Below are 11,057 nucleotides of genomic sequence, written 5' to 3'. Positions count from 1 at the left end.
TGTCGTGATCCAGCAGCGCGTTCTCCGATGAGGATTCGGGTCTTCCGGTGATTCACTAAGGTCGTGTGCCCGATGTCCACCAGGTGTCGCTGCTGCGCCGAGGTCCGCCGGAGTTCACCAACCTATTCTTGGTGCTTGTAAGTGTTTTTAAATAGCGGGATTTTTCCGAATCAGTTGGGTTTTCCGACAGCCACGCCCCCCGTTTTTCATCGCATGCAAGCCGGGACGCGATGTGACACAATCCGATCACGTGTGCCAATAATCCGGGGCACGCTCTAGGAGTGGCTACCACCCTAACAGATCTGGTCTTGCAGTTGAATGCAATTCTACTAGTGTCAAACTGGCCCTCCACAGAACCCAAGGATCCTCCGGTGGGCGTGTCCTCTAACTCATGAGTGGACCCCAAAGATGCTGCAGAAGGCAACTGAATTTCCAAGGGAATAATCATTGGTGGACCCCAGAATCATTTTATCTGGTGGGCCCAAGGAAATCCAGTCTGATACTTATACTGTGTTACTTATGGGCAAATGTACTGACAGGTGGACCTTCTCTTAGCTGATTGTTTAAGGTCGCGGACCCTGTAAAAGAGGTCAAGACTTCATTTTATTTAGAAAATTTCAGCTCAAACAGAAGCTGAATGATTGTGACCACGTTCTTTTATCCGTGCCCCCTTTGATCCTTGAATCCTAAGATAAGATACCATTAATAACATATCTGATTCTTTATTTGACTACTTGTTATATGATGAAAGAGAGAATTTCTATATAGTGTAATTGACCTTTCTTCTATGAATGACCTCAAATTTTGTAGACAGATAGCTGCAGAAGTACTTACTTAGGGAAGACGTGCGGCACGTCCGCTCCCATGGAAGAAAGGAAAGAAGTGTTTACTTGTGAAAGGTATTTTTCAATCCCATTGAGAAAAAAATTAAGCCTTCTTACTGGGCAGCAGAATCTCCCTCAAGTCCTTTGTTTGAAGAAAACATTGGACAGGAATCATCTGCGAGACGACTTCCTGAGGGGGAAACTGAGAAGTAATATCTCGAGCAAGGCAAAGATGCTCTACGGGACTCCTCCTAGGGTGGGACCACTGACCTTTCACCACTGTTACTTATAGAAGCTATGACATTAGCAAGCTTTGCTCAAGATTTCCGGACAAATACAAACCTATGCGAACCAACATGTTTTCATTATGATGTAGATAAAACGTTCACAGCAGGAGAGAAAATTCTGAAAGGAAAATCTAATCATTTCAGTTACTTGAGTTTACTGTCTTCAAAATGTGTCAAAATTGTTGCATCTGCTGATTAGCACCAAATTTGTGACTTTTTGACAACTTTTTACTTTGCTCAACTTTATCATTTGTGAGTCCAGATGTGCTATACAGATTTATAAGTGGGACTTTTTAAAAATTTGTGACATTTTTGCAACAATTCTTTCAAAAAGTTGCAAATCCCATCCCAACATGCTCATGTGCTAGAATTAAACAATTGCACATTTATCAAGCTGTCTCAACCACTATGATAAATCTGATGTGCAAAACACAACCAAGTGGGCTCAGAAGGCCCTCCAAAACACTGGAGTAAGATCTGTGCTTAATGATAAATCTGTGTGTATATATGGAGCAGTGGCATTGCTTGAATCTTCTAAGCTGTAATATCTTCTAGTGTCACATACAGGGCCAGATTATCGGGAGAGCTGCAAGGGCACCAGCCCTGGGGCCCCCACCACTTTACTCATAAGAGGGTCCCCACCAGCAATGTCTGACAATCAGCTCACAGCTCTGAGCTGACTATCTCTGGGACTGATGTACGGTGCCACCACACAGTGGCCACTATGCCACACGTGCGCCTGCCTCCAAGCTGTGACACCCCGCCCAGCGATATTCAACGGCATTCTGTATGTAGAGTGACACCTGATCCCACCTTCTCAGGACTTAACACTGGTTGGCTGAACTGGTTGCCAGCCAAGTCCTAGCCAGTCAATGTTAGGTTTACTTCCTTACAAATTACTCAATCAATCTGTGAGAGGAGGAGAGAGAACTATCAGGGAAGCAGTGGCGCATGGGACAGTTGTGGCCACTAGCACTAGTAGTCAGTACTACTACCACTGCCACTGTGCTAGGTAGGTCAGCAGCTAGGCTACCACCACTGCCACTGTACCACCTAGGTCAGCAGCTAGGCTACCACCACTGCCACTGTACCACCTAGGTCAGCAGCTAGGCTACCACCACTGCCACTGTACCACCTAGGTCAGCAGCTATAGTAATGTTAATATGGAATAGCAATGTGTATCACTGCCTGGGTTTCATTCAGTGGGGCTCCCACCAAATTTTTAACCCAGGAGCCTCCATCTACCTTAATCCGGTCCTGGCCACATATAATACTGAGGTCATGCATCTGCAGTGGGTTCAATGTATAATAGTTTTTCTAAACTACCTGATTTTGGGGCAGAAGAGGCACCAGTCATTGATAAACTTAAACTAAAAGAAAAATGCCAAGGGCACCACCTGCCTCAAGGTCAGGAATCCACCGGAGATAATTTGTTACGGACACAGGCAATGGAACAATATGTGATGTAGTGGTGGTGCTCAGCCATGTAAGCAAGTAGCAAAAATCGCATATTCAGAGAAAAGAAAACAAAACCACCCCATAGCCATCAGGGGTTGGAGCAGGGGGTTTTGTATAGACGCTCGCGGCATCTATACAAAACCCCCCTGCTCCAACCCCTGATGGCTATGATGTGGTTTCGTTTGTGACGCTGAAATAAAAGTAAAGTTTTATGGTTTCTTTTCTCTGAATATGCGATTTAAATTACACTATCTTTGAAAATATTTATATGGATGAATGGTTTCACATTCTGTACATCATCTATAGCTTCTAGGGAAACAGGTGCATGAGGGACCCTACTATGTTACAATTGACACGTTTTACTCAAAGTGTAGACATCACTCATTCACCTACAATTCACTCATCAGTTTCTTGAGTTTAGCGCTGACCTGTGCACTTGTCAGAATGACAGAATGTAAAGATCTGACCTCGTTCTCTGCATATACTCTGGAAGGTCTGGGCTGCGCTGGATATGCTGCCCTGATCCCTTTAGGTTCTCCTTTTGGCTTCTATTATTGTTGTGTGCTTGTGAAATTGACATCAGGTCCTACTATGGTGTCTTTGTCCCCAGAATAAAGATAAAGTTGGTTTCTAAGAAATTCAGCGTTAAACGTTCACTTTTTGGACATTAGCAACGTCTTATATGAGAATATTTATATCGATACAAGAAAGAAATCAAAAAGGATGAAGTGATTATATCTAGTTGGGATTTTAGATGAGCGAATCTATTCATTAGTTTGTAGATTCGGTACAAATCTGGCATTTTTTAGGCACCGAATCAGATGCAAATATTTTCACATTCGGTTTGGATAAAGCTTTGAAAAAGTCAGCTAGATAATACAGTCATTCTCCTGTAGGGACAAGGAAAATTAGCAAAATTGCAAAACAAGATAGGGGCTTTTTCATGAAAAATCTGTGTTAAGAGGACTAGAGGGGGAACATATCGGTCTTGAACCAAATCTTTTGAAAAATTTGAAGAAGCTTTCGCAAATTACATTTTGGATAATTCATTCATTTCTACTTGGGATATGCTATCACACAATGCCCTCGACTCGTTAGCAGTGAGATCTGGCTTCATTTACCATCAGCAATTCAATCCGGTTGGAATGGAATGGAAAGCCGAAGAAGTGAAGAAGGTGAGTCACCATTAGAGATAAGCAAATTGATATATCTTTTTGTAGATTCCGAAAGAACGTTCCGTTTTTCAGTCACCAAATCCAAGACTTTTATGACTTGCTTAAAATCTGCGGCTGTCATTCATCCCATTGGATGGGTCCATGAAGATGCAAGGAAATTGTAAAAATTTCCTTAAATTTTATGAAACGAGATCAGAAATTTTAATGAGGAATCTGTGTTTTAGAGGACTATAAGGGGTCATGTAATAAGGGGTCATGTAACAATTTCCATGACAGTTGGAGCAGCAACAGACCGAATAGATTAGGACCAAAACGAAATCTTTTGAAAATTTAAGGAGTTTGCAAGATTTGCTCATCTCTAGTATCATATACCCTACTTTGCGGGGAGAGTTAAGAAGAGTTAAGAAGAAGTGCGTCCTCAAAACAAGTCTACTCTGATTGTTTGGTAGTTCTATCATTGCTAAGTTCTTCGAATCATGTGATTTTAAAGGTTAAATAAAGTTCTTTTTGAACAACAATTTTCAGAAATGATCAGGATTCCTAGAAAAGTCACCAGCCGGGCGGTACGGCATCAACATTAACATACTAATTACTATATATATTTCCCCTAATGTTTACCACGAGGGCTTAGCTATTTATTACCTGAAAGGTCGCTCTAGGGATAAAAGGTCACACTGCATTAAAATTCCTTTCTCATCTAGTGCAAACAGATTCCTATAGGAATTGGCCAGTGCATGCCTGGAATTGTGATCAATCCAATGGCTTCAATACCTGCTCATCTCTAAGATATCTGAAATATCTCTGAGGTGACATCATGCTTCTTCCAGGAACATTACTTTGGGTGGGAAAGTGATAAAAACAGATGAAAGGGCTTATCAAGACCTTCTATCACAATTATGAAGGCTCTTTTTGACTTGGGCTTCAATTATTAGCTTCCAGTTCAAACAGAAACTGGACAACAGATAAGGAGTGAAAGTGGTCGGCCTTGTGGCATCTTATCTCCACTGCTGATTCTTGACTTCTGCTGATATACAGAGCATACACTGGCGTCAGTCCACAGTAACTTGTGCAGGGTAATTTCACTTTATTTGTCACAAATCCCAAAAAGTAAAAAATTATAATATTGTGATCCCTGGTATACAACAACCTCCAGTAGGGAGTTGTGACGTGGTTGTGGACATTGATATATCCGGAAGTCAACAAAGTGAAAACCTCTGTCATATAGCTAACTCAGAGAATATGAGTGGTCTACATCGAACTGCAGGGGTCTACAGATTATTACAGATCTGAATCAGGGATCATTGTACATTTGCAAGACAATTGAGAGACAACAGTTTGCTGAAACTACTTTGAGGGTATGAGGCAGGAGTAGCTAATCTTTTTCACTACTTCATTTTGTTGAGCCTTTGATAACGAATGACCAAGGACAGGAACATATTACATAACCAATATTACCCAAACTTTAAAGGTTCCATTCCAGCCAGACCCATCCCTGAACTCCATTAGAAGTTTGGGGCCGAGTTCGCCTCAGGACTCTCGCCATTAATGCCCATGATCGGTGAAGCACCAAACTTGACCATACCGGAATTTCAACAGTTTCATGTTTATGTAGACATCACATTAATTTCTTGGTCTCCTGTTTACTGGGAGATTAATCACTATTTGGCCAATACTCCTATTAGTGAAATAGATGAGGCACAAGGAAGACGACATGTCATGAAACCAGATCTGTCGACACCATCAATTTGAAGGCACCTCTACGGCAAACAACACCTTCTCTAATTCGTATATTTAAGTGGTTTCGAAGTCTTAGACAAATGAATGGAGAAGTGGGAGTGTTGGTACATACTCATTTACTCCACACCTTCAATAAACCATTACTTACAAACAGGATGACCACATATTAACCACTTCTTGATCTAGAACACAGTAAATAGATGAGCACATCTTCTGCACGTACAAAAAGCCAATCATTCAGTGGGGAGGGCTTGTTCATGGCTTTATTACAATGTGTGTAGTTTGGCGCTTGTTAGTAATCACAATCCATTGAATACATCTATCCTCCTTACAATAGGCTTCCTAGTTTAGTCATAGAAGTGTTAAGCGGAGGGGTGTTTCACACATGCTGGAATGTATTAGTAGTGGAAGCTCTTGTACCTTCATCCAATACTACACCGCACCCTTCATTGTTGTGATGGACGTCAAACTATGGAGAATTACATGTCTTGTATGAATGCTCACAGATCTGAGTTCTGGAAAATAGGAAGCGTGAAAAAGTAAGGTTATGAAACTTTACTACTTCATCTACTACCAGGGGCTCCATTGCTTGAAATCCACTCTGCACCCACTAGTTCTTGCACTGTTGAATAAGGTTGATTTGGGGGGGTTTCTATATCTTTTAGACAACAGCTTAAAGAGAAGCTTTCCCTCTAGAGGAACAAGATTTTTTTCTGTATGATACAGGTGGCTTTATATAAGGTAATTCTCCAAATGAGAACACACTTCATTATTTCTATAGGGAGCTATAGAGAATAAATGCAAATTCATGCCTCCTTGGCTACTTTGAGATGTTCATTTTGAGAGTTTCTCATGTCTGTGTATTTCTCTATAATATATTTGCCAATAAGGGGATTAAGTAGCTAGATATAACAAAAGTTCTCACTTTTTTTAAAAGAAGGCAGTCACGGGTCAGAAACACCCCATGCCCGCTCCCTCCACCGGCTGCCGCGCTCCTCTACGCCTACTCCACTGACACATAGCGTGGAGATGTCATATTAATCGCAAATACCTGCACTGCACAAGAATTTGTGATTATTTCACTGTTTCTACAAGAGAAAACTGGCATAGAAACAGTGATAAATCTCCCTGACAGATAGTATATTTTATGTTTCTACCAAAGAGTTTTCCTAAAGTCTTGGATAGAAGCTGAAAGGGGGAACAAACATACCATCATGTCTTCTATTGTCTGCCAGACAGGTAGATATGAGATGGAAGGAGAGATAATAGGGGGATATGAAATAGCCTAGCTCAGGAGCTGGTAACAGCAGGGATAGCAGAAGGCTCCAAAAAGTGCTTTGATGCCTTCTTACAGCCAAATAATATTTATGCTTATATAACTGTATATCCCTTCCTCTCGGCACCTTCCCTTCCGTTACTTTGTTGAACTTGATGGCCAAATTTTTCAGCCATACTATGTAGCACACAGATTCATATTTAACATTTTTATAGAATGGCATTCTACTTTTACTCCCATTTGTCTATTGTTCTTTACTATAGACACAAGTTCTCCAGGCTTACATACATTCAGGAAGGAATTATTTCATGGTTTGGTTACTGTACCTGTAATTGGAAATTACATAGTCACTACATGAAATCTTTGTGTTAATTTACAAATGCCAAGTATCAAGTTCATCTTCTTGTGTTCTACTATATCACTCAGTAGCACATGTGTTGTCATGTCTTTCAGCATCATAATTGGCCCAAGATTCCTCGACCATATGGCGAAAATATTGGCCAAATATTTTTCCTTTGTGAAAAATGAGTTAGTAACCCAGAAATGCTAGGAATGTTACCAGGGAGTTCAGTGCTACCATGTTTCCCAAAGAGATAGCAGCCCCCAACGTCATGAGAACAGTGGAAGGAATTGACTAGACCAACCAGGCAGCTAAGGTACAGATGTGTATCTGTTTGCATCCATTCATCATATGTTTGGATAGCAAATAACAAGTTTTTATCTTTGCTACATATGGCAGAAGGCTAAAGGAACTGTCTTGGGATATAAGGAGTCTTCTGACCTGCTGTTAGAAGGGGAATGAAAAAGTTATTGGAAGGTAGAGAAACAAAGCATATGAATTAGAGCCTCTTAGGGTTGGATTAAAGGCATTGACCCGCTGGTAAAAAAAAAATCACTGTATTTTAGTTTCTGGTTTCCCACCCTCACTGGTGATCACTTGGTGAGGTGACCACTATGGTCATTGGTTGTCTGAGGGATCATTTCCCAAATATCAAGGAATACAAGCTGTGATATATTGGTGAAGTATCATTTCTTTTCCTACATTATTTATTTTGTTATTCATACAAATTTTCCCCTTTTTTCCACATGAGATCCTCTTTAAGAGAAGGCACATGGGCACTTGCCTTTGGGCAACCACTACTCTACGACCCTCTATTTCTAACTTCACTGTCCTGGTAGGTTCTGAACAAAATATTAATGGGACTAATATGTAAAGGAGAAACACTATCATAAACCTGGGGGGGGCTTGGGATTTGTTGGTCGCACCCCTAGTATTCACAAGTTTTATGATTATTTATATATTTATACCTCAATTTGTCAGGACCATCCAGCCATCCTATCCCGACCAGAAGAGGGCCCTAGCTAGGTGGTTAGGTGGAGTTCAAGCACATGTTTAAGGATGGATATTTTTCCTTCCCCAAGAATCTCCTTCAGCCCTTGACCCTTCTATGGAACTTCATTACACATGAATATATAAGACATAGCAAATTTGAGGGCTAGAAGTATAATTCATTCAAGAACATGGTCCTATAAATGATCTTCTTCTGGATGAAAGAAGTTTGAAGTACAGAGTAGAATTGTCAGGTTTCAGAAGTCTTCTAGTGAAGTTCTTCACTGTATCCTCCAGCCATAGAGATATAGGAGAACATAGAAGTACAGTATTTAACCTGACTATAACAATTGTTTCTACAGATATTCTCCAAATATATTTATAAATAGCCCTCATGGGAGGGTAAGCTCTTATATTCCAAGTATATTTTATTAAAAGTATGCACGTTCCAATATGCACTGTAAATTCCGAAACCGATATGTCTGTAACATAATTAAACCTCTTGACTTGGCCGATGTTCAGGGAATAATTCTTTATATTATTTGTTTTCCATTAGGAGAAGAGCTCTTTAACCGGTCAGCCAAACCATGACATCAACAGCGCTCCCTAGATAGATTCGGGTATGGAACTGTTTAAAGCAGCCAAGTGATGTAACTACATTTGTGTATAGACTCTATCCTGTGAATTACACTGCTGTGGATACAGTGACTGTGGATGACATCAAAGCCAAACAGCAGAGGAGTCCAGGGGTACAGCAGGGATACATGAGTATATACAGTCATGGATTGTAAATCTTTGTAATCCAGTCTCTCTAAGCATTAACATCGAAATCCCTCTACGTCATGTAGTCAACTGGGGAGTGACTCTGGAAAGATTTAGGTGGGGATTACAGATACAAGTGAATAAGTTCATGTTTTATAGCATGTCCATATCATGTTTAGGGTTTATGCACCACTGCAAGTGTGCCCTATGTGCATGCAATGAGGTGCCTATGGGGGGTATTTATCATACGCCAGCACTCCTACCCCTCCTTGGCCAGCTGCATACATCTTGATGTATCTGGCGGGTCATGCAGAGTGTTCCTTTCTATGCTAGGACGTACCTGGCGTAGAAATAAAAGCAGTCAGCAACTTTTCACGTTCGCAGAAGCCATGATGGATATCCCCGTTGTGTGCCAAATGGATATTTAGGTGTGAAATGTGAAAAACATTTCTGTAAGTGATAAGTGATATGGAGACACATGTACAACAATTTACCTAATAATAAATCTTTATCTATATACAGGCAGTCCCCGGGTTATGTACAAGAGAGGTTCCATAGGTTTGTACTTAAGTTGAATTTGTATGTAAGTCGTACCTGTATATTTTAAAGTTGTAGTTCCAGACAAAATTCTTTTTTTGGCCTAGTGACAATTGGAGTTTCAAAATTTTTTGCTGTAATAGGACCAAGGATTATCTATAAAGCTTCATTACAGACACCTTACAGCTAAACAGTGCAGCATGGGAGTAAAGTAAAGCATCTAGAGAACTTCACAAGAGGTCACAGTGGTCAGAGGGGTCTGTCTTTAACTAGGGGTGTCTGTAAATCGGGTGTCCTTACGTAGGGGACCGCCTGTAGTGACATTCTACACCTTGGCACCACGAGAGGGTGACCTGGAGTCTCAAATACCCCCCCCCCCTCCCTCCTCGTTTCTACCACTTTGCAGCAGAGTACAGGAGCTTTAAAGGATTGGCCACCTTCCTAATAAAAATTAAACATTATCCACACTAAATTATAAACTAACCTTTAATACCTATTTTTTAAGGTGTTAGTGATCTCCTTTTTTGGGTCCCTCGGGAATCTCTGCTCACTGGATGAAGACACAGCTGCTCACACTAACAGCAACGGATGGGCTGTGTCGTGGTAGAGCGTCCAGGATATGTTCCTTATATCTGGGGCCGGTCCAGAAGCCCAGCATGAAGACAAGAAGACAGAAGATGAAGAAGACACTGCCGGATTGTCCAGGAGGATCATGATAACCCTGGAGAATTCCATTGGAAGTTAAGTTGCAATATTATTTGTTTTCCTGCCCCAGACCACAACTTATTTAAAGTGGCCAACTCCATTAAGTTCCCTGCTCCGCTGATGTACATCTCACAGGCCACCATCTCACAGACCAAGTCCCAATGTCCCCCGCAATATTCAAGTCCCAGAGTACACAGGGTGGGTTATTGAAAAGAGAGTCATAGTTATATGAAATCATTGAATGTGATTGGTTTTTGGAGTGTGTTTGAATACTAAGAGAACATACAAACTCTATGCAGATGTTGACCTGGATGGGACTTGAATTCAGGACCCCAGCGCTGCAAGGTTTTAGTGCTAACCACTAATCCACCATGCTACCCAAAATAACAAAGTTCTTAAAATGGTAGAATATTTTTAATCTCAACTATAAGCAAAGTCAATTCAATGTTTCCTCCATGAGCACTGTAAACAAAGCTGCAAAAGTGAGCCTGCCCGGCTGTAACTCATCCTCTAGAGCATAACTCTACTTGACATATGGCGCTTGACACCTATGTAATTATTGGAGACGATCAGGCTGCTGTGCTAAACAAATTCCTCCGTTGTCAGACCGCAGGATCGAAAACAGACACGTCGTGATAACCGCAGGTAACACCTGTGTGCTAGTGAATAGTTCATATGATTTATGCTCTTCACACCTGAGTCATGAAGTTTTGGGATGATTAAGAAGTCAATGATACATTTTTGTTAACCTTGATTATTTTTGGTTTCATTTATTGAGTGCCATCCTTTGTCCCAACCTGAAGGTTTGTCTTTCAAGGACAACAGTGTCCATAAGGAGAAACTATCTCTTTGAGTTGAAGCAGAAGGATGCAAACAAGACATTTAAGCTTTGTATTTGGCATGACATAGTGCACTTCATATAGCAAGTGCAAGAGATTGCAGGTAGTTGCCCTTTAACCCTTATGA

This window comes from Engystomops pustulosus, chromosome 6, assembly GCF_040894005.1.
Source record: "Engystomops pustulosus chromosome 6, aEngPut4.maternal, whole genome shotgun sequence".
Lineage (NCBI taxonomy): Eukaryota > Metazoa > Chordata > Amphibia > Anura > Leptodactylidae > Engystomops > Engystomops pustulosus.
Note: the sequence above shows the minus strand (reverse complement) of the source record.